This window comes from Mus musculus, chromosome 17, assembly GCF_000001635.26.
Source record: "Mus musculus strain C57BL/6J chromosome 17, GRCm38.p6 C57BL/6J".
In the NCBI taxonomy this organism is placed as follows: Eukaryota; Metazoa; Chordata; class Mammalia; order Rodentia; family Muridae; genus Mus; species Mus musculus.
In genome coordinates this window covers 44,545,920-44,569,663 of record NC_000083.6, presented here as the reverse complement: position 1 = coordinate 44,569,663, position 23,744 = coordinate 44,545,920, and the positions used below count along the sequence as shown (strand labels likewise).

The 23,744-nt window shown below is 45.1% G+C and overlaps 1 protein-coding gene and 1 long non-coding RNA gene across 2 annotated transcripts in view; one reads left to right on the top strand and one right to left on the bottom strand.

The window, feature by feature from the left end:
- The window catches only part of Runx2 (runt related transcription factor 2), a 318,811-nt gene that overhangs the window by 245,134 nt on the left and 49,933 nt on the right, over positions 1-23,744 (top strand). The window lies entirely within an intron of this gene.
- Positions 6,953-7,689, bottom strand: Runx2os3. Its single transcript, XR_876810.3, has 2 exons — positions 7,558-7,689; positions 6,953-7,112 (listed from the first exon to the last, which is right to left on the bottom strand). It is a non-coding gene; the product is annotated as a runt related transcription factor 2, opposite strand 3 (long non-coding RNA).

Sequence of the window (23,744 nt, the reverse complement as noted above, 5' to 3'; positions counted from 1 at the left end):
GCCGAGGCTCCACCTCCTCAGCCTGGAAGCTGGGAGGACATGGTCCCTCCCCCAAGAGTTTCGGCGTCTCATCCCGACTGCTCAGAGACCATGCCCACCACGGAATATGGGCCTCTCATGCCCTTCCTCCCCCTCCTTCCAATCACTGTGCTAACCCTCCCTTACCTGTTTACTTGGTTTGTGGTTTGAACTTAGATGTGGTTAGAGAGGTGTGATCTGAGGACAAGCTTTCTACCCCGCTCCTCCACCCCAGAAATGTCCTACTTATTTTCTGACCAGAGTATGACAAGCCTGAGGTAGCAGATTGGGGGGCGGGAGCGGTGTTCTGATTCAGTTTCCCGTGAGAGGGTTCCACATATTGGTATGTATGAGAAGCTGCCAGTTGTTGGGGAAGGGTTGGGCCTGGCCACAGTGAGCATTTCAGTCACTCCTTCCTGCTTGTGTTTGATAAGGATGGAGTACCTAGAGTCAGCCTCCAAGTGCTTATTCTAAACCTGTCATAGATGTGGGAGAAGGATATCTGTGGTCCTGTTCATTTGCCACTGGGCAAGTGACTCACATGTCAAACTGCTGGCTGGCTGTGGGTGTGTGGGTGGGGGGGTATTGTGATACCACTGAAATGGTCTGGCCCAGGTGGATTTTCAGATGCTAAGAGAGACTGGCCAATACCTAAACCCTCTGAGGTCAGATCATTCCAGAGTGATCGGTTGTTGTTGACCTGGTGGGCATGTACCACGCATGCTGCTGGCAATTCAGTGGCTTCAGCAGATATGCCAGGGATGTGTGGATGATGTTGGGTGTTGGCCCTCACCTTCCAGCTGTTTGAGACAGGGCCTTGTGTTGTTTAATACTGTGTGTGCCAGGCTAGCTGGCCTCTCATCTCTCCACAGGAGCACCAGACTACAGGCATGTCCTACCTTGCCGCTTGGCTTTTCATGAGTTCTACTTCTCAGAACGCAAGTCCTCTTGCTTAGGTGGCAAGCACTGGACCTACTGAGCTGTCTCCTTACTCCTGGTCTGGACTTACGTATATTATTCTATAATACTTAACCACATTTCCTCAGTGAATAATACTAACGGGAATTGCTTTCCCAGGTGCTCATCCAATCTGTGCAAAATCTGTTTATTTTCTAAAGCGTTTAGTATGTAAAAGATGTCCAACACATTTTTTTAATGTAAAAGGCCCATTAAAATAAGTTTCATACAGTATAGACTACATATTGCAGAAAATTCATACTATATACGCCATAGTGAGCATCTACAAATATAAGTTATAGGAGTTTGCAAAATATAATTGTGCATTAAAGCCATTCATTATCTCAGTATTTACGGATGACCATAGAAACAGTCTGCATATGTGTTACTCCAGTTCTCAGCCAGGGCCCATTTATGACAGATGGATAACTTTCTAAGGTTTTCATTTAATAGTTTTGTCATTTTTGTAGTCTGAATGGAAAAAAAAAACCCACAAAGAATGAATTCACTATGCAAACCATTCACCTTATAAGAGGAGGGCAGTGTGCAGGAGGACCAGCAGGAGAGCTGTCCTGAGAGGCACCTGGGTATCTGAAGGAGAGAGAGAGAGTGCCAGGGAGGTGAGGGGTGGTGGCTGGCCAGGGGAATTCTGTCAGGAGGAGGAATATGTTTGCATATAGAGGCAGATAATAAATAGTCAAAAGTATCTCTGGGGCATCACTCACCTCTGCTTTTATCCACAAAAACATCCTTACATACACAATGATAACACCGTGTGTCTCAGTACAACTCCATTGCCACTGAAACTTGAAATTTTTACGTATTATGAAATAGTCTTGGTTGTTTTTTTTTTTTTTAACTTAAAAAAAAAAACACTTGAAAATATATCTTGGCATTCTCGGTGAATTTATAAAAAGAAATAAAAAGGAACGAAATGATTGTTCCTAGGTGTAGTCGAGGAGAACGTTTATTGTAGATAAAATGGGGACCATGGCCAGAGGCAGGGGCATCTAGGATAGTCCAGGATGAGCACAACACTGAGCCTCATGAGGACAGGGAAGGAAGGGAGGGGCAGGAGGGGAAGGGGAGAGGAGAGAGGGGAAGCCTGGGCAGGACTCGGGCCAAGAGGGTAGAAGGTAGATTAAGAGGGCCGGGTAACCAAGATGGCTGGATTATATAAGGAAGGGCAGCTGTGAGAAGGGAAGCTCAGTGCCGGGCTGAAGACGGTTAAGGTAGGGGCTGGGGATGCCAGCCATACCCTCTAACAAGTAGGGGCTAAGGGATGCTGGGAGAACCTGGTGGCCAGGTGCATTTCAATGTGTTAAATAGGCGCCTCAGCTTTTTGTTTTGGGTTTGAGAACTAACACTTGGCATCCTGTTTGCCTAGTTCAAAGTTTTCAGACATACAGAGGTAACACTGTTAGGCAGAGGGAAAAGATCAGAGGTAAGAGAAACCTCACAAGTTTGGGGTCCCAGTAAGAGTCATTTTCTTGATGGCTGAGTGTGAACCGGAAGGTGTGAGATGAGGGGTGGGGTTGGCTGGAAAGCAGACAGCCCACTGTTGACTAGGCTTCCTGTACCTCTGAGGGGTTCAAGTCAGAGAGGAAGGTCAGCCGCAATGAGCTTTAGAAACAGATCCAGTCCAGGCATGTGCCAGGGCTGGAACCGTTGTTCAGACGACAATCAGGTCAGGACATCTAGTAGTAGTATGTTCTGAGTTCTCCCTCAAGAAGATGCTCCAGGAGAGCACAGTTCTGCCCACTACGGGAGCATCCAAGGCTTAATGCAGCTGACCAGCTTCAGGTGGAGGACAGATGTCCGTCCGGGCAATGACTACTCTAGTGGGACAGACAGACATCTGTGGGATCTCAGCAAAGCCAGGTCAGGAAGCATCTTCTACAAATTCTTTCAAACAACCGGGCTGTGGATTTCTTCCTTTCTACCCCACAAGTTTAATCGCTGTGTGGTGTCACCAGTCCCTCCTGCCTCCTGCCCAACTCTCTTGACTATACAGTCAGATCACCTGATCTACATGGTCCCGTTACTGTCCCTGATTCAAACCCTACTTGAGACCAAAGAGGCTGAACATTTTCTTTCTTACATCTCTCACTCCTAACATTGCACACCACCCTGAGACCCCAGCCTGCAATGACCTGGTGTAGTCAGAGCACAGATTATATTTGCCTTCAGTAACTTACACCTTGCTGAAGTCACACATGTACATCAGTGAAACCCGACACAGCCTCAAATCCCCGTGGTCTGTTTTCTATGCATTGTACCTGATCTTAGCCTGGCTCCCCTACAGGGTTTACCACATTTCCTGGAACATGGTGTTTTGGTGCAGTATCTACCTCCTTCGACCCCATCAGTCTCCCAACCTGCAGGAGCCTCTCAACCTTTGCAGTTGAAGTTACTCGCAAACGCTGGAGACCGATCTGCACCTTGCAAACTTGCTTAGCACTTGAAGCAAGGGATTTTTTCCAAACTGACTCCACTCACTGTCCTGGTTTGTAGGCTTAAATTATGAAGCAATTAATATACAGCACATAAAACTGTCCAGTCTGTTTGTTCTTGCTGTCATATAGTCAGTAATGGTGGCAGGGACTGACTAATGAACGGCCTGAGGATCTGTGTATACACACAGAGACTGGAGGGAGGGATAACAAATATAGATGCTCATGCCTCCGAGAGAGCATCCTCCTTCATTTCCTAAGGTTTCTCTCATAAATAGCTCAGGTCTCCCCCCCACTCTCTCCCCTTCTTTTTTTTCTTTCTCCCTTCTTTCAGACCTTTATGAAATTTAAGCCCTGTTTCTCATTTCATTGCAAACTCTTTCAGAAAAGACATTTTTCATCCTTCAGACCTTGCCCAATCTTTCCTAACCAGCTCCATGCTCTGCACTGTATCTTCCGTGGCTGGCGCACTTCCAGCGACAATCCTTAAAAATCCCTTTACAGTTTTAAAGGAGAATACAAGCTCTCATTTACCACGGGATCGAGTCAGAAAATAAAGCTTAAGGCCTTGACAGGCCTGGATATTTTTTTGAGGCCTAAGTCTGATTTATGGCGGTAGCCAGCAAACCAGGCTGGTGAAATATTTGCTGCTGCTCCTAGGGATATGGAAAAATGAAGTGTGAAGTTCTGGGGAAAGCGGGCCACAGCCTTCCAGTCACTAAACACTCCCACCAAGTTGGCAGGGGAACAGAGTCCTGGGCTGCAAGATGAACCCCAAAGGAGCAGAAGAGGAGAAAAGGCCCGTGCATCGTGTCAAAATACTGCCAAGGCTTAGCGCCGGCCATACGTTGTGTGACACAGGGTGGGATGTTTACGAGGGGCTTTCGGGAGGAAAGAGAAGAGAAGTAGTTTCTTCCTCCTTTATTTATTCTGTTTTCTTTACAGCTCCCCTGTAGGGGTTTCTGTGCAAGCAAAGAAATTAAGGCAGCGACAGGAATGTAGGAAGTCACTTAAGCCCCTCCATAAAATTGCTCTGATTGAAAAATACACCCTGATTAGAGAGAGAGAGAGAGAGCTCTGGCCTGCCTTAGGGCTCGTAGCTTCTAAAATGGTGGAGACAGGCACACAACTTCCCCAGCCACTGGGTCCCCAGACCTGTGAGCGTGGCATCGGGGGTGTGCATTCCCACGGAAAGGGAATTTCCTAGAGATAGAAGGGAGGTGGGTTTTCCCCTCAGAATATTCTCAAAGTGAGTCACCACACACATGCCAGGTGAAACACTTGGTGTTTTCCCCCTCTTTTTTATTATTTAAATAAATAAGTAAATAAATACTAGGGCATCTTTTTAAAGTGTTTTTCAGGTTTATGAATACCCATAGTCCCCTCAAAGAACTTTGTCTATATGCCAATGTCATTCATACTGGAAAAGGGTGATGTTCTGTGGACAAGCTGTTGGTTTTTTTGTTGTTTCCTAAAATGAGAAAAAAACAAAAAAACTGTGTTGTAGGTTCATATGTTTGATACACCAAGGCTAGAAAGGGCAGGCATGGAAAACATGTAACTCATTTTCTTCCTTGTGATAACTTATCTGTGGAAGATCAATTTCAGATTTTGGTTCATTTTGAGACTTAGAACCAATCTCCACCCTCTTTGGTCTGCTACTTGGAGATTTATATTTCGGTGAAGTGTCGGACTCAGTTAGGGCAGTGTCAGTCATTACGGGAACTTTTATTTATACCTGTAAGTAGTTAGCCCCCTGCCTCTCACTAACCACTCATAAACACACCTATTCTCCCTGGAACAGACTCTCGCAGGCCAACTCCGACACCCCCACAAAACTACCTCACCCGTTTACTCCCTTATCACAGGGCTACACTTTGAGATAATTTAAGTCAGTAAACCTTTACGATGCCTGCCATGGATAGAGTGCTGTTGGGCAAGGAGAAGAGGGTCAGGGCTGAAATGAACAACAGAAGTCTGGTCTTTGGCCTTAAGACACTCCATTTGACAGACATGTGTTGTTTGACATGTGCTGTTTGAGGAAACTGACTCTTTAAGATCACAAAAAGCCATTTACTTCTGCTTACCCCCCACCCACCCCCAATATGGTCAGGGGAGAGCTGGAATCCTGTATAGAGAAACTAAGGTGCATCCTTGCTCCCCAACACAGTCACAAGAACTCTAATTTGAACTACAAATGTCTGCCTTGAGGGAGGGTGTGCACCCTACAAGGCAGGTGTCTTACTCTGCAGATGGGGAAACAGAGGAGGCGGGAAGCTGGGTGGGGGGTGTGGGGAGACTTGACCATAAAGCAAGGAAGCCTGGAGCTGAGAGTCCCAGTCATTCCGGGCCCTGCTTAGTCTCAGCCCACAGCTGAGCCTGAATCCCAAGTCTCCTAGCCTCTGACCTACATAGGGTTGCTCTCTACCCAGACATGAAGTAGGGTTTAAGACACAAAATCACAACAGTGTCGTAATTGGAAGGGGCTTGGGTACAGACTACGGAACACTTAGCGCTCCATTTAAGGGAGCTCCTGCATTTCAGCCTTGGGGAACCAGCAAGGAAGCAGATTACTGCTCTGGGAAAGTCTGAAACAGAGGGCACAAGGGAGCAAGCAATGTGGCTGGACCTCCTGTGTGGCTACCCTAGTGCTTAGCAACACATGTGCTAACTTTCTAGAAAGTTCTTTTCTCTGTGGTGACTGGCCTCACACTTACAGGCTTTAAAACACACCCCCCGTCATTCAAATATTTTAGCAAATGTCCTGGCTTCCCTCCACTACCAAAATGAAAGTGAAGGTGAAGTCATTTAGGGGCCGCTAGAGGAGAGTTCTCACCCACCATGGCTGCCCATAGATCTAAATGTTTCACAGGAGACGCAATTAAACAGTAATGAGACCCCAATTCACCAAAGCATCGTATTTTCTGGTGCTTTTCATCACCCACTCTGCCCGGCAATTTAATGATGAGTTTAGGATATGATCTCTTCCCATAGGCACGGCTCCCACCTCTGCTATTTTTATTGTACTTGGGTCCTGGAATTTAGATGGCCTAAGTGTCTGAAAAGAGCATAGGCGAGGCTTTTCTAACCAAGCTACTAGTTGCTTTCTGCATAAACCTTGGCTTTGCTGTGACACAAAGCTGTTGGATAGAAGTCTTTAGGAAGGAGCCTGTCCATCATTTGATGGCAGTGCGCCTTCAAGATGGTCCCTGTGATATAACCCCAAGGAAGGACCCCAAATCCTGTGGGGCACAGCAGGTACTTCTTTGTTCTCTGTTTGCTCCAGAATAAATCCTGTCTTGTGTCATGAGGTACACATACCACCCCTCTCTCTGTGGGGTGTGTGTGTGTGTGTGTGTGTGTGTGTGTGTGTGTGTGTGTGTGTTAGTGTTATAGGCTAGAGGTTGACTTTGGGAGCCATTCTCAACTGCTCTGCCCCTCATTTTTATTCTTGAGATGGTGCCTCTCATTGAAATGGGGACTTATTTTGTGTGGCTGGGTGGCCAATGAGCCCTAGGGACCTGCCTAGCTCTGCATTCCTAGATCAGAGGCTCCTGATGCGTGTCACCATGCATGGCTTTTACATGACTTCTGGGGATCAGAAGTCAAGTCCCCATGAGCTTGCAGCAGACTCTTCATCAAATGAGCCCAGACTGTCCATCCTCCCAAGGTGCCTGGAGATTCCTGCAGGAGATACCATAGGTCTTGACTTAGATCTTTAGCTTTCTGGCAGACCCTTCTGAGCCCAACAGCCTTGGAACACACCTCTGCACCTCCCATCCCTTCTTCCCTTCTCAAAGTCCTTCCCTTGGGGCCCTTAAAGGCACCCTTCAGTTTATCTCCAGCTCACTGTAGGGCATCGCTGTGGGATCTGCATATCTCCCAAGTCTCATCTGTGGGATCTTTCGAGAGGCAATTCTTCCAAGGGTGAGTTTCAGGGGGAAGAAAGCTATGAGCTCTAGGGAAAGGAGCAGAGTGTCCTGTCTTTTCCTTGACACAGAGACCCCCCCAATGAATGCATGTATGTGCATATGTGTGGCTAAAAATCAGCCAGCAGCCTACTCATCCCATCTGCCTGTGAGGAATAACAATTCTGAAACAAGTCCCCCCTGGGAACACAGCATCTCACTTATCTGAGTAGAAAGATGAAGCTCCAGTATCTCTGAGGAGAGGGAGCCTGGCTTGGCTAATGGGATTGACAGCATCACTGCTATGCTGTCTAGGTTATTCAGCAGACATTTCCCATAATTGAACAATGGAATCTTCGCAAACAGAATGCCAGGCGGCAGGTCCTCTGTGACATCGAAATTCACTGTGAAGAAACTGAGATGTCATCTTAAAGTTGCACAGGTATTCTTTTAGGGTGTCCGCAAACAGCTCATTGAGAGATTTGGAGGATGGCTAGAGACAAAGGCAAGGAGAAAGCTGGTGCCCGAAGAAAGACCTGGGATTGAAAGATACTCTCAAAGTTGCAGGAAGCCGGGTCTCGAAAAATGGCTCAGGGATCAAGAGCACATACTGCTCCTATAGAGACCTGGAGTTCCCAGGAAACGTGTCAGGTTGCCCACAGCTGCCTGCATCTCTTGTATCCTGGAGTCTGACATCCTCTTCTGGATATCATGGGTACCTGCATTCATGCATATACCCACACACAGATACACATGTATAAACACATTTAAATATATTTATTTAACCATATGTGTGTGTGTGTGTGTGTGTGTGTAATTTTTAAAGAGAGGTGTAGAAACCAGAAGAGAGGGGAAATTAAAGAGAAGAACTCTGAGAATTGTACTTGTAAAGGGAAGGTAGGAAAGGGATACTGGAAATCTGCTCTCTGGCTAGTGAGTTCCGGGAAATGTTGTGTACAGAAGCTGAGGCTATGCCAATCAAGGCCTGTGACGTCACCTGCATCTATCAGTCAATCAAGGCCTGTGACGTCACCTGCATCTATCAATCAGTCTAGCCCCCACAGCCCGAGTGGATTTGCTTGATGTTGTTATATATGTTTTGGTGAACTGTCCTCTCCCGTATGAGAGACTATGTTAATCCTTCAAGTGTTTTCTCCATGGGAACACCTGATTTCCAGCAAGGAGCTGGGCACAGTAACACATGCCTGTAATTCCACTGTTGGAGGGGCTGAAGCAGATGGATTACTGTGGGTATAGAGGCTATGTTGGATAACAGTGTAGTGAGTTCTAGGTCAGCCTGGGTTATATAGAGTGAGACCTCATTTCATAAAAAATACTTATAGAGAAAAGAGTTTATACCAGTAAGAGTTTTTAAAATTCAGGTGCTTGTTAATTAATTGTTTAGTGTTTGTATGCACACACATTCGTGCGTGCAGGTGTGCAAGTGCGCTCATGTCTACTTGTGTAGAGGCTAGAAGAGGGCACCAGCTCCCACGAAGCAGGACTTATAGATGTTTGAAGGTGATTGGCTTGTTATGTGGGTGCTGGGATCTGAACCCTGGTCCCCACGATTAGACAGCAAGTACTCTTAACCACTGAGTTATCTCTCCAGCCCCTCTTTAAGTCTAGCTATAAAAGATATTTCTAACTTGCCTATCACTGTGAGGATAGAGTCTGTGTGTCATGCAGGTGGCTCTGAAGTTGGACAGTTTCGTGCATGCCAGCACAAAAGCATCCACGCTGAGCTTCCTCAAACAAACACTTCATAAAACAGAGACATTTCAGACACTGCGAAGAACAGCCAACACACGGCAAAGGATGCACAGTTTGGAGCCCGTGTAATGCCCGAGGTTGCTGCCTAATTTACTACTATCTGGCCTTTGCTACGCCCTCATTAATCTGTCAGTTGAATGAGCTCTAATTATGCATCTTGTAACCTCATATGCCATAGCACACTGTGTTTGAGGGGAGATAGATCTTCAAGATTTACTGCATAATTGTTGGTAATCTCAGGGGATCTCCAAAACTGGAGGGAAAATTCGCCTTCTCCCAGCTACCAGGAATGCCATCCTAGTCAAAGAGAAGCAGATGCGCATGGCAGGAGGAGCTGCAGTTTAGTCCGTGAGTCAGTGCAAGCTCACAGCCTGACAGAATGCGAGCCATCTTGTCATGTGGCTTTAATCTGCCCGGAGCCAGGAATGTATAGCACGCTTGCTTTGCTTTCTTCTGAATGGTTGTTAAGGAGCTTCACTATTACCTCCAAACTGCCTGTTGCATTTTGCCCTCCTCTTCCCTTGAGTGCGTTAGACCATTTTGGGGATGGATCCGGAAGTGAGGAAGAGGATTTGGAGGAAGGGAGGGATTTGAGGATACTGCTTTTTGTTAAGGAGGGTTATTTTGTTGAGACTATCTCTGTTAATAGTCCTCAAAGTCCCTGGGGTCAGAGTAGTGGCTCAGTGTGTAGAGTACCTGCTTGGCAAGCAGGAGGACCTGAGTTTGAACCACAGACACTGGGTGTGTGCCATGAGTTCGTGATGCCAGAGTTAAGGACGCAGAGACTGGAGAATCCCTGGGCTTCCCTGGCCAAGCTTGTCAAGGGCAAGAGCAGTTGGTGAGCTGCAGCACTCGAAGCTTTCCTCCAATCACTGCATTCATCAGAAGCATTCCACGCATCTCATGCATTACATGCAAGTCCTCACACACCTATGTTCACTCCTGTATACAGACATGCACACACACACACACACACACACACATGCACATACACATAGAGACATATACACATCCACACACACACACATACACACACATACATGTACATACACACAGACACACACACACAGACACACACATACACACACAGACTCGTGCAAACAAACACACAGACACATACACACATTTTTAAAAATCCTATTAGTTATTTGTTGGAATCCACATCTAAGGTTTTTTGTTTGTTTGTTTTTTGTTTGTTTTTGGTTTTTTTGAGACAGGGTTTCTCTGTATAGCCCTGGCTGTCCTGGAACTCACTCTGTAGACCAGGCTGGTCTCAAACTCAGAAATCCACCTGCCTTTGCCTCCCGAGTGCTGGGATTAAAGGCGTGTGCCACCACGCCCGGCCACATCTAAGTTTTTAATTACATTTATTTACTTGCACGGTATGTGCGCGCATGCGCGTGTTCGTGTGTTTGCATGTGGTTGTCAGTTGGGAGATGTATGAGTTCCTGGGAAATCTGGACACCTCCAATTCTCCCATCAGCCTCCTTCCTCCCCTGCGTTCAGTGATCTCTCAAACACGGGCTTCCCACACTTCTGCCTGAACATCTGAACGTCTGGCCCTCCTTCACACCTCTGCATTAGCGGCAGGTTGTGGACAAGTCATAATGATAAAAGGCTTTTAGGCCCATTAGAGTAGAGCCACTCACAGTAGAAAGATTCAGAGCCCACCAGCCCGCAAGGCACCTGAGGGCCTCTGGGTGGGAACAAGTATCCCCAGCTGCTGGTGTGCGCTTCCTCTCTGGAAAGCACAGCTGTAGTGACCTTCGGATCTCTTGTCAAACCAGACATTTTTTTCAAAGGGCAAGGAAACACATCTCCATCTCACCAGGAATTCATTTCTTCTTGCCCTTTATTCCTAACAAGTAGTGTTACAGAAATGAGTTCAGAATGTGATTTTGATCCCCACAGAAGGACAGACTGTAGGCCAACTTCCAGTTTTTGTATTAAATCTCATTCACTTTCAGTCCAGTTTCTTTTGGGCTCATCTTGGTAGCACTTATATAGAAAGCAAAACACTTCACTTCATTGCAATGCTACGGACTAAATAAAAAATACTAAGCACTTAGTGTTTGGTGGAAACTCAGACAGGCCCCCAGGCACTGGTGAAAAGGATCATGGGATCTTTAAATGACCCCAAACATAGAAGACTTTGGGTTTTATGGACAACCCTTAAATTTTCTGCCAGCAGCCCCTGACTTTCCTTTGACCACATCGGAAACGGAGTTCTCTAAACAGAAACTGAAGCCATGATACATTCTGTCACTTTGGTGATATATCTCTCAGAATATTATAAACTGGGTAGCTAAGTTTTTCATTGCCTTAGAGAGTCCACAGCCAGAGATCTAAGGACCAAAAGCTTACGTCTCTCTCCATTAAGAAATTCAATTCATATTTTACCCTGCCTCAGGCTTTGATTAATATTCTGGAGTCACTGTGCAGCCGTCTTTGGGATTATGAAAAGTGATTTGTCTAATCTGTATGTCAGTTCCCTTTGGGAATCTATGTAGGGGAGAAAAGAAAAAAAAAGTCAAACCAACACACTCTGGCTGTTGCTTGAGAGGACTTCGCCTAGCAGTTGCCTTTCCGTTCTGGCCAAGCGTGCTGGATAAAGAGCAACTTGATCCATGGAGTGTGGCATGACTGTTGTCATCATCTGCAGACCAATTCATCTGCAGGACTTCACATTGCACGTATCCACGCTGGAAGTGGCTTTTAATGAAATCTCGGGCAAAATGAAGTTAATATGAAAAAATGAGCGCAGAAACATCTGCTTCTGGTTCCAGCTGGCTGGGGAAATCATGGTTGTGTAGGATTTAGGTCACCACATAGAGCTCTTGACCCAATGGATAAATTATGGGAGACCTGACTGAAGTCTGGACTGAAGGACTGGGAGATGTTTTAGGCTGCTGGCCTATCTTCTCTGGGTGTGAACTAGCCTCTGTCTGGCCAGCTTTCCCTCTCTTTGTAACCATCAAATCTTCCCACTGTCAAAGCCACGAGTTTACCTAGCTCCTGCGAATTAACTTTCCTTGAAGTGGGTTCGTACTTTCTGGTGTAGCTTCCTCTATGAAAGTGATGCTTCCTCCAAGTGACATGCGCACCTATTTAAGAAGATGTGGCCAAGGCGGAAGCTCTCTTTTTAGTCACTTTCTGGAAGCCTTGCCTCACCTCAAAGTGTTAAACCAAGTGGGAGACTTTTGCATCGATTTGTTAGGGAGATAACGGGAGCCACTAGGTGTTTTTCACACATCTGTGACATAGAGCCCACACGCACTTGCTGACTTCTAAACACAGGTTTGGCCTTACCTCAGGGACCTCCCTTTAACTGGTCACTTGGATCAAAAGGCAGTGTGGAAGCATGAAAGTTGAGCAGCATGTGAGGCTCAGGTACAGGTTGGATGGGGTCCCCGTGGGTCACTCTTGGGAGTCCCTTCCAGCCTTTGTGTGAGCCAACTTGTAGGGTGACTTAAAATAGTCACTGAAATGGTCTTAGCAAACTTTATCCTCTCAGTCACCTTTGAAAGAAGCAAGCCTCACTAAGTGAAAAGACTTCCTAGTGTCTTGATTTGCCTTTGTCTCCCCCTTGGGGAGATGGGACTCCAGCACTTATCAAATGCTGATCATATTATCTATTTAAAGTTGTCATCTTTGCTATTTTCTTAACCAAGTCATCCCACCCTAGTTTTCTCCGTTGATTTAAGTCTAAATCTTTGACCATGATTTTTTTTTCTCAGTGCACTTCGAGTTAATTTTTATTTGGGTTTCACTTAAACTTCAGGAGAACATTGAACTGGGTCTAACAAGCAAACTTTTGAGTCTGAAGTCTGTCTTTGGATCCTGCCTCTAGTATTTAAAACTGAGGTCTAGCTTCTACGGTCTTGACCAAACCCCCCTTTTCTTTTCCTGTATTGCTATGAGGATTAAGTTGAAAGTATAGGGACTGCAGAGGTGGCTCAGTGGGTAAAGTGCTCGTCTCACAGCGCACGGACCTGAATTCAGCACAGCCAACACAAAAGCCATAATTCCAGCACTAGAGGGGTGGAGACAACCAGAGTCCCAGAGCTCACTGTTTAACCAGTCTAGCTAAAATGACGGGCTTAAGTGTCAGTGAGACACCTTGTTTCAAAAAGTGAAGTGAGAAGTGTTAGAGGAAGACCCATAGTTGAGCTCTGGTCTACACACACACACACACACACACACACACACACACACACCACTTGTGCACACACATATGTACATATGCACACACACAATTTAAAAATACAGGAGCACACTGATTGGTACTTGGAGCATAGGTTTTATATATAATGACAACTAAATTCACACCATGTCTGCTCAAGAGAAAGATAGAGTCACCAGAACTAACCAGGCAGCAGCATTTATTTCTGACACCACTCATCAGTATATGCAGACACTCTAAGTAGGCCTCTCTAGAGCCCTGAAGCATCAGGAGTCTTCAGATGTGGGTTAGTAGCCTCACCAGCACTTGCTTCAGTTTGAGATATGTGAGTCATGGCTTCAGCTAGGCAAGCTCTTACATTCTCCAAAATCTGGTCTCCTACCGTCACATTGGTCGTGATGCCATCTTCTTGTATTATGAATGTTATATTAGATACAGAGTAGAATTGATGGGTGGTCTGGAATTGGAGAATAGGATGCCTGTCAATCATTCTTCCAAGTGGGGATGCTCAAGCTGGCTATGTTATTACACACACTTTTAGGGCTTACAACAACAACAACAATGAAAAAAACCCACTGAAGTCATATAACTGGAGTCCTGTTTAGGCAAGTGTCCTAGTGTGCTTCCCTGTTGCTATGATAAACATCATGACAGAAGGAAAGGGACTCAAGGAGTAGCCAAAGCCAAAAGTGTGGAAGAACATTGCTTGCTGGTTTCTTCCTCATGGCTTGCTCAGCTCAACTTGCTTCCTCGTGCAGCTCAGGACCACCTGCTGGGGGTGGGGTGGGGAGTGGCTCTGCCCATAGTGGGCTGGGCCCTCTCACCTCAATTGTTAATCAGGAAAATGCTCAACAGAGTTGCCTTCATGATCCTGTGATGGAGCCAAATAGTGGATGTTCATTTCTGCTTCCCAGGTGACTCTACCCTGTGTCAAGTTGACAAGAAAGAACAAACAAACAAACAAACAAACAACCCCAAACTAACTATTACAGAAAGTAACAGAAATGAAACCAATGAACTAACAAGGGTGTTAGTGGCCACTTGTAACACCCCCAGGGTTCCCATGGGTAAGCACACACTAAGGAGTAACAGAGGAGGCACGAACTAGCTGCACAGTTTTGACTAAGTATGAGGTATACGAAGCTAGGCTTAAAAAGAAGCAAACAGACTGGAGAGATGGTTGGGTGGTGAATAGCAGCTGCTATTTCAGGAGACCTGGGCTTGCTTTCCAGTGACTGAGTTGAGTGACTCACGATGACCTGGTGATGCCCTGTTCTCTTCTGACTTCTTCAGGCACCTACACTCACGTGAACATTCTCAAGACACACTCATAAGTAGGCAATTAAAAATAAAGTCTTTAAAAAAGGAGGGTTAAAAACAAAAGAGCAGATGTATCAGCAACTTAACACTACCAGGAGATCATCTTTGACCCAAAGGCTAGACAAGGAAGTGACCAGGTAACCAACTGTGGACCGCCTTGAGAGAGAGAGAGAGAGAGAGAGAGAGAGAGAGAGAGAGACTCTAGTTTTGCTCTAACATATTAACTGATATGTTCAATTTTCAACAACAATGAAAAATATAAATGACACGCAAAGAAACAGAAAAGCATGATTCATACACAGCAAAAAAGAAAGCAGCTCAAGTAAGCTGTCTTTGAGGAAATCCAGATTTGGGAATCAGCCGACAAAGACTTCAAAGCAGATATAATAAACATGTTCGAAGAACTAAGGGGATCCATGTTTAAAGAACCAGAGGCCAGTGTGGTGATGACATATCAAATGGAGAGCGTCAGGGAATCAGACCGAAACTGTGGAGTTGAAAAGCACAGCAAGGGAAATGAAAAATTTTCTGGAGCCTCCTCAGCTGTAGGTTCGAGAAACAGCCCTGGAGGGAGGGACTCTACAAACAGAGAGAGTGAAACGGGAGCCATAGGAATGATCAAACTCAAGAGAAGAAGGGAAAGGCAGTGGCAAGAATAAAAACTTAACACAGCTCAGAGACTTGTGGGCCGCTGTGAGGGCTTCTGATACACAGCGTGAGTCTCAGGAACAGAGGCTGGGGCAGGGGGCGGACAAAACATTGGAAAAATTCTTGGTTGTAAGATTCCAAAATGACAAGGTTAATTGAAGTATTTAAGAAAGCTGGTCACAGTGTCACATCCCCTGGAAGCCAAGTGGCACATCCCTACATCCAAGCCAAGAGCTGGAGATTCGAGAGTCAGGAACTCAGGGCCATATTTTAGATTCATTGCAAATGTAAGCCTGGGGTCCGTGAGACCCTGCCTCAAAATATAAAATAAAATAAAATAAAATAAAATAAAATAAAATAAAGCAATAAACCTAATAAGCCTTATTAGGGCTGGGGAGGGGACTTGGTGCTTAAGAATATGCACTGTTCTTGCAGGGGATCCATGTTTAGTTCCTGGCACCCATATTGGGTGGCTTTCAGCTTACTGCCTGTAGCTCCAGCTGAGGGGGATCCCACACCTCTGCCCTGAGCAGGCGCCCGTCCTTCCGCAAACCACAGCCACCTCACTATTAAAAAATAAAATTAAAGCCTTAAGACAACAGCATCAAATCAACTCTGTCAACTAGGAGCATAAGGAAAGAGAGACTTCTAGAGATAACCAAGTACGAAAGACAGGAGACTGAGAAGCGGCAAGAGAATGTTGTCTCATCTATGCAAGAACAATAATAGCCACAGACAAGTTTCCATCACAAACCCTGGAAATCACACAACTTAATACATTGTAAAAGTACTAGGGAAAAAAAAAGCCCCATCAAGTATATTATGTTCAACAAGCTCTCTATCGAAGAAGAAGCTGGATTAAACACTTTCCTGAATGAACAAATAATGGGAGAGCTCATTGCTGGCAGACCTCCTGTCAAAGAAAGTCCTTTCGGTTGAAAGAAAAGGACACCAGAGGGTGAGGGACCTGAACCCATAAGAAGAAATTAAAAAAATAAAATTCACCGGAAAAGGTGACTACATCAATAAATACAGAAACTGTATTTTGTGTTTCCCTTTTTAAAAAAAAATTTCTTATTAGATTTAAAGGATAACTACATAAAGCAATATTTTAAAAAGCTGAATTGCTGGGCACATATAAGGATTTTTATATCTGTATATATGAGACATATAAAGCTATACAAAAAAAAAAAAACCACAAAAGCGTAAAGCCTGTGATGTATGTAAGATGTTCTATATGTGTTTATGTAATGTAACAAAGAAGAGGGGGTGATGCAGAGCTCTACGAGAGTGAACTTTCAACCTTGCTTGGCATTTTACTAGGAGTGACTGGAGGGGGATGTCATACATCAAGTCCTGTTCTGTGGGCTGGGGTCGCGGCATGGCTCAGTCGGTCAAGTGCTTGCTGCACAAACATGAGGACCAGAGTTTGATCTCTAGAACCCAAGATAAAAAGAAACAAAAATCAATCAATCAATCAATCAATCAATCAATCAAACAAACAAACAAAAAACCCACCATGCCAGGTGTGGTGGCGAGTGCTTATGAGTCCAGTGCTGTGGAGGCAGGGGCATGGCTGCTCTCCAGTCAGCCTAGCCCATTTGGAGAGCATCAGATCAGTGAAGGACCATCTCCAAAAACAAGATGGATGCCACCTAAGGAAGGACACCTGAGGTTGGCTTTGGTTCACCCCCTAAAATGTATACTGTAATCCTGAAAGTAACAACTAAGATAGAAATTTAAAAAGTGTCTTAAAAGCCAATAAAAATCAGTAAAGGGGAACACTACACAATATCTAAATACAAATAGAAGGTAATACAGGAGGAATCAAAACGACAGAAAAGAAAAAACCACAGCAGATGCAAGCCCCCAAATCTGCGTAACCAGGTCGAAGGTAAACTGATGTAACCAAGGGGTAGAGACTGTCATGCCACATCAAGACCCCAGTAAGTGTGATTTTTGAGGTAGATTTCCGATCAAAAAAGATTGAAAAATAAAAACGGTTATTCTGTATGAAAACGAATTCCAAGGAAGCTGGGTCTAGCTATATTGATTTCAGACAAAATACACATTGGGATAAAAACGGGGAAACAAGAGGGATAATTTGTAGCATCGGTTGGGAAATCTGTGGTGGAGATAACACCCATAAAGCGTTAAATGTGAAACACCCAAGGACAGAACCCTAAACTGTAAGAAGCTGAAGTTGACAGCATTGAAGGGAGACAGATGATTCAACAGTCATTCTTAGAGACCATGGTACCTTAACAATGGAAAGGACAGCCAGCCAGCCAAGAACAATGTATTGAGCAACAGCACCAACTGAGCTGACCAGCTGACATCTTTTGGAGCATTCTGTCCAACAGCAGCAGGGTACATAAGACAGCGATTCTCCTCAACGCTGCAGGTTCAACGTCATTCCTGCCAAAATTTAGTCTTGCCTGCATACAGAACAGTAACACTAGCATTTAGACTTCTTCAAGTAAATCGTTAATTTACAGATTTTTTTTTGGACAAAAAAATGGCATTCTTTTTAATGTCCTTATTTTGAGGAGTTGGCTTTCCAAGGTCCTTATGCCATGGTTTCTTGAGTGTCGCTAAAGAGAGTTACAGCATCCATCTTTGAAAAGAGTGAGATTTCAAATAGTATAACCTTAACTTACATCTTAATTTAATAATAGTAAGTAAATAAATAAGATAAATTAAATAAAAATCAAGCACAACAGATAAAAAGAGGAGAATAGTGAAAGAAAAAGAAAAGAACTGCGAAAAACTATAAAGCCCAAAGTTGATTTTTCACAAAGACCCAAAAACCCTGACCAAACAGTAGGTAACCTGGCTGTGGAGAAGAGGACACACTCTGAGCAAACCAGCAATGGTCTAATGGAAGGCAGAAGGATTATGGGACGCTATAAATGAGTTCATGCCACAGGCGAAGAAGTCTAGACGAAATGGATAAACTCAGAAAAGGAAACTAGACAAAAACAGACACAAGAAGAAAGAGAAAACCTGAAGAGATTTATAAGAAGCAGGTATGTTAAACCAGTAGATAGAAATCCTCACATAATGACATGTGCTGTCTTTATGTACCAGTGGCTAATTCCTCCCCCCTAAATGAGTGCCTATTTTCTTTAGCTGTGCCAGAAAATAAGGTTTCAAATTTCTGGATGTGATTGCTGTGCTGTGTTGGCTTCTATAACTATGTATACTGATGTGACCAGAGGGGTTAGAATTTCCATTTCAGAGGAAGCATATTTTGGGGCTTATTTTTAGTAATATTTGGTGACAAAGTGAGTCAGGCAAACAGAGAGATTCAGACGTTAGTCAAATTCTGCAGGCTTCGTCATGAGCAGGGCTAGTCTTTAATGATGATCAATGAAATACTATACACGTGCAAACACACATACACACACACTCATACACATGCATATGCACACAAACACATACATGCACAGACACATATGCAAATATATGTATATATATTACACTTATATACATCCATATTATACTTACATATATCCATCCATGCATGCATATATACACACACATGCATATGCACGCAAACATACCAAACACATGCACAGACACATATATAAACATATACATACACATATTGCACACTTCTATATATCTATACATGCATGCATACACACGCTCTTCAAAACCAACTAAGGAAACAAAATCCCTGCATTCTTCCAAAGATCAATCTACATGGTCAAAAGGAAGGTCACATTTCCAACTAACAAATGAAGAAACTGATGTTGAAGGTCAAAGATAGTATAAGACCAGAGATGTAGAACAAACAGTTAAACTTCTCACTTGGCTTTCGAGTTAAGACATCAGAGAGCCAAAGGGCCTAGGCCTAGGGCCTGGGAAATGCCCCAGCTTGCTGTTGATAATAATCCAACTAATTCTCTCTGTAAGCCGCAAAGACACAAGAGAACAGTTCTTGGACCCTGAGGAGTTCCGTGGAAAAACTTACTGTCTTGTTATGCTGGCATGCTGTGTTCTTGACCAACAGACCTGTGACTGATGCTTCCCCAGGGTGCTGATTGGCCATGCAACTGGCTGATTGGAAGTAGCCATTGCAATTAGAAAAGAAAACATTTTCTTTTATGGCCTAAGTGTTCAATTTAGGGAAGCAGCAGAAATTCTAGAGTAAAAATAAAGAATGAGCGGGAAGGGGAAGGGGAAGGGGAAGGGGAAGGATGGTTTAAGCAGAGACTCATGAATCAGAAACAAGGATTCAATATGGAAAAATTAAGGCACAGATTACAACCAAGGGGACAGAACTAGAGACACAACGTCAAACATTTTAAATAACCCTAAGCTATATATTTGAAAGCTTGGGTGGACAATTTTCTATTAAAGTCATTACCAAACGTGGCACAAATACATAGAAGCACCCAGACAAACACAATTGTTGAAGGAATTAAAAGATGTCTAGACTAAGTCGTCTGTGAAAATCTCTCTTCCTCCCCCTACCAGTATCTTTGCCCTTCTCTTTGTTTCTCTGCTTCCTTCTCTCTGTCTCTGTCTCCCCCATCCACTCACAGACTCACACACCCGTACATATTTTGTGTCAGTAACTTAAGTATTCAAAATCAGCGCTAGAATACTTTCCACTTGGGATGACAACCTCTGTGTGGGCATACTGGATGTGTGCCCAGTGGGAAGTTGTCTAAAGCCTCTAAAGGGAAGACCTGGAAAAAAAATCAGTGTTCTTTTGGGAATCATAACTTTGGTTAGGACTGCCTCTCTCTCTCTCTCTCTCTCTCTCTCTCTCTCTCTCTCTCTCTCTCTCTGTGTGTGTGTGTGTGTGTGTATGTGACTACTATGTTTAGTAGGTGACCAACCAGGCAGCTTGCAAGATTTGAACGACTCCCCTGCCTCGGTCCCTCATCTCTTGGTATCTGCATCATCCCACCTGTACTCTTACATGGGCTCTGGGGGATCTGAACACTGGGCACTGGACTTAGGCAGCAGGCACGTAGCCTGATAAGCTATCTTCTAGCCCTTGGCTGGGTTTTTATATGAAGCTTTGGTTGGTTGCTTACTCTTGAGATCAGCAGGGACAAGGAGCAGTAAGGAGGAACCTTGAGGACAATATTTTATACCTCTCTCCCTCCAAGATATGGAAGAAGTTGCCTCAACATTGCTAAGGGCACAAACAGGCAGAACTTAAAATCTCTCAAGCTCCATATCTGTGCTACTGGCTCAGCAAGGTTGTATATATTCTAAACTTGGCCTTAGACAATGTGTCTGGCTAAGTCTTCCCAGATCAGTAGCTTTTTGTAGAAAGACCACCCTCTCTCCCTCTCTGTGCTGTGCATCTCCCTGTGGAAGCCAGAGGTCAATGTTGGGTGATCTCTCCAGTCACTCTCCATTTTATTTTTTGAAACAGGGTTTCTCCCTGAATCTGACCTTCATTGATTGGGTATACTGACTGGCCAGCAAGCCCCAGGGATCTTCCAGTGTCTCCCTCCCTTCCGATGGGATTCTGGGAGCATGCTGCCATGCCCAGCTTTTTGATGTGTGTGCTGTGAATCTGAGCACAGGGCCTGCTGCTTGGACACTAGTCACTGTGCTTTCTGAGCAATTTCCCCAGCTTTAGAAAGTCATCTTGGGGGGCAGGCATTTGGGATAAGATGCCACAACGAGGCCACACAGTGAGGCCGGTGTATGACATCTGTCCTGTAGAGACAGTGCCTCTGTCCTGTGCAAGAATGAAGGGCAAGATGGTGGAAAACCTCCCAAGCCAATGAGCTTCTAGCCATGAAGACATATCACCTTCTCTTGGGTGCTCTCCAAGAGCTGAAATTAGCTTCCACCTCTAAACTTTTATTCCCTGGCACAAAAGAGAGCGAAATTCTGAGCACACATCTTAGAAGAAAGAGAAGTCTAATTAACCAGGTGCTGAGGCTCTAGAACGAGGATGACACCGACTGGAAAGAGAGCCCTGAAAGGGGACCTGGGGACAGGTGGCAGGAACACCTTATCATTTCAAGGATCCTTGGCTGAATGAGTCTTCTGCTTGCTGAGTCGCTTCCAGAAGGTGTCTGGCTGCAAACAGATCTCAGAGCGCTCTCTAATCCAACAGCCGTTTTTCAGGTTAGACAAGGTAGATTTCACTTCATTGCTTTCTGCATTTTCTTTTTATCTTAGATAAAGGGTGTGCCTCTTTTTTTTTCTGCTGTGAACAATGGCCCAATTGTCCGAGGCTTTGAATGTGTGTGTATGTATGTGTGTGTGTTTTGCCATGACTCGTGTTTTTGGAAGTCTCAGGGGACAGATGATATCCATGAATGATGTCCCAAGGGTGTAATCAAGGTGAGTCACTCTTAGAACCAGTTTGATCCATCAAGGGGTGCCAGCTGCACCTGGCTCCCAGCTGAGTATACTCGATGTCTTCTTCCTGTACTAGTTTGGGGTCAGAAGTGCATTTTAGAGGGCTTCCTAGTTTCCCTTGAGGTTGAGAAAGAGTCTGCTTCAGAGATTTCTGAAGACATATCCTTGCAGGCAATATTATGAATGGACCCATAGTAGCCTAGTAGCAGGAATGAAGAATTATTATTATTATTATTATTTTTGCTGCCATTCTTTAAAGTCATTCTGATGTTAGAATTTTCCTTCTCTTATCATCTCTGCTTACAGAACATCCCTGAGGCTGGAGGGGTGCAGATTGCCAATTGACTTTTTCCACCTCTTACCTCCCTGATAGCCATTTCACAATCATGGCTCCTGGGGCGCTGACACAGGTTATATAATATTCCAAAGCCCCTTCAGCAAGGCAGGGGCAGAATGGGAGAGCACATGTGGGTGTCAAGGTAAGCTTTCATTGTAAATTCACACCTCCCCAATTCAGGCAAGTCCAAGTTCCTGATGGCATCGGAGACTTAATTAGCTATTGGAGTGTGTCCTCCTATGCCCTTTGCAGGGGGCTGGCCTTCCAGGAGCTTGATTGGCTCCCTGGTCCTCAACCTCACATCACCTCATCCCCCAGGCACCTTTCCTTCTCAACCAGGTCATTCTTGCTACTTGTGCTTTCTTGACTTTCTCCTGGGGACAATGATCTTGGGACGCTTGGATCAGTCCATCTGTGAGTCTTTATCTCTCTTATCATGCTTTTAGGAATCTTCATTGCCTTGCTTTCACACCCTCCGCCCCCCACCCCCACCCCCGCCCTGAATCAGACATGCTACCATCACGATGACTAGGTAGCCAGCCCTCCCTGCTTAAAAATGCAGCTTTGAAATAGCTGCCCAATCTCATCTCTGAGAGACAAGACATATGGAGCCTCGAGAGGCACTTCAACCTGAACATCTGGCTAGCGGCCGGCAGTGGAATTCCTGGACAGGCTCCTTGCTCTGTGGTCTCTGGGGTTTGCTTGCTGAGTAACTCCATATCACATCACTTCACAGATAAGGAAGATGTCATCCCCACGGCATCTCTGATTTCGGCACAAGCTTCAGAAACCCCCAAGCAGCTAATCTAGAACACAGTGTTTTAAGCCGCTATAATCACCAGCCAACTTTGAACATATGCCCTGCACATGACAGCCCTTTCTCCCCAGCTGTAGCACTCTGTGGTGGAGGGACAGCGTTCATGTTTTCACTCCCAGTTCCTATGGAGGGGGTTCCCGCTGGATGCTGGGAAGGCAGCACTGAACCTGAGGTCTAAGTAATGCCTGAGGATGGCACTCCTCTAGCAGATGTCAGGCTGTCATCCCAGGGGGATGCAGGGGCTGAATAGAAGTTAAGTGTATGGTCTCTTCTTGCATTAGCACCAGCAACACGTGAGAGTGCACAGGCTCCCTCTGGGACTGAGTGTTCTTATCCTTCCCAATAGCTTCCTCTAGGCCAGGGGGGATCAGTCTATTCTGCGAAACTGAACCAGGATCCACCTGAGCCAGGCTGGAACAATGGGATGGAACAGAGAGATTAATGAGATAACGTTTAATGGCGGGAGAGATTTAAAGTCTCAGGCTTGGGCTTAGAAACCAGCTGTACCAGTCAGGAGCAGGTAGGGTTAAGCACCCAGGGGGCACATGGGAACGGGAGTGAGATGTTGAAGTTAATTGCAGGAGAGACCTAGGGCTCCTTCAGAAAAAGCAAGTGGGAAATAGGCTGAATGGGTAGAAACAGTTCTGAAAATCATCTTATGAGTCAGACAAATGCATGAGAGCTGGGTTCTGTTCTGGGATCAACCTTAAGAAGGCATCCGATAGCCCAGAGTACGTGGGGATGGGAAAAGGCCATAGAAGCCTGGGTACCTGTGGTGCCGCAGAAGGAGCCAAAGATGTCCTTTTTCAGACCTGAGAAAAGGCCTTTGGAATAGGACGGCTGCTTCCTAGAGAATTTTTTGAGACAGAACCAACCAACCCAAGTGTGAAGAAGCAGGGTTTGGTTGAGCTGAAAGGAAAGGACCCTCCATTTTCTCTCTCGTATTTCTCCTTTCCTTTCCTCCTTTCCTCCTCTCCCTCTCTCT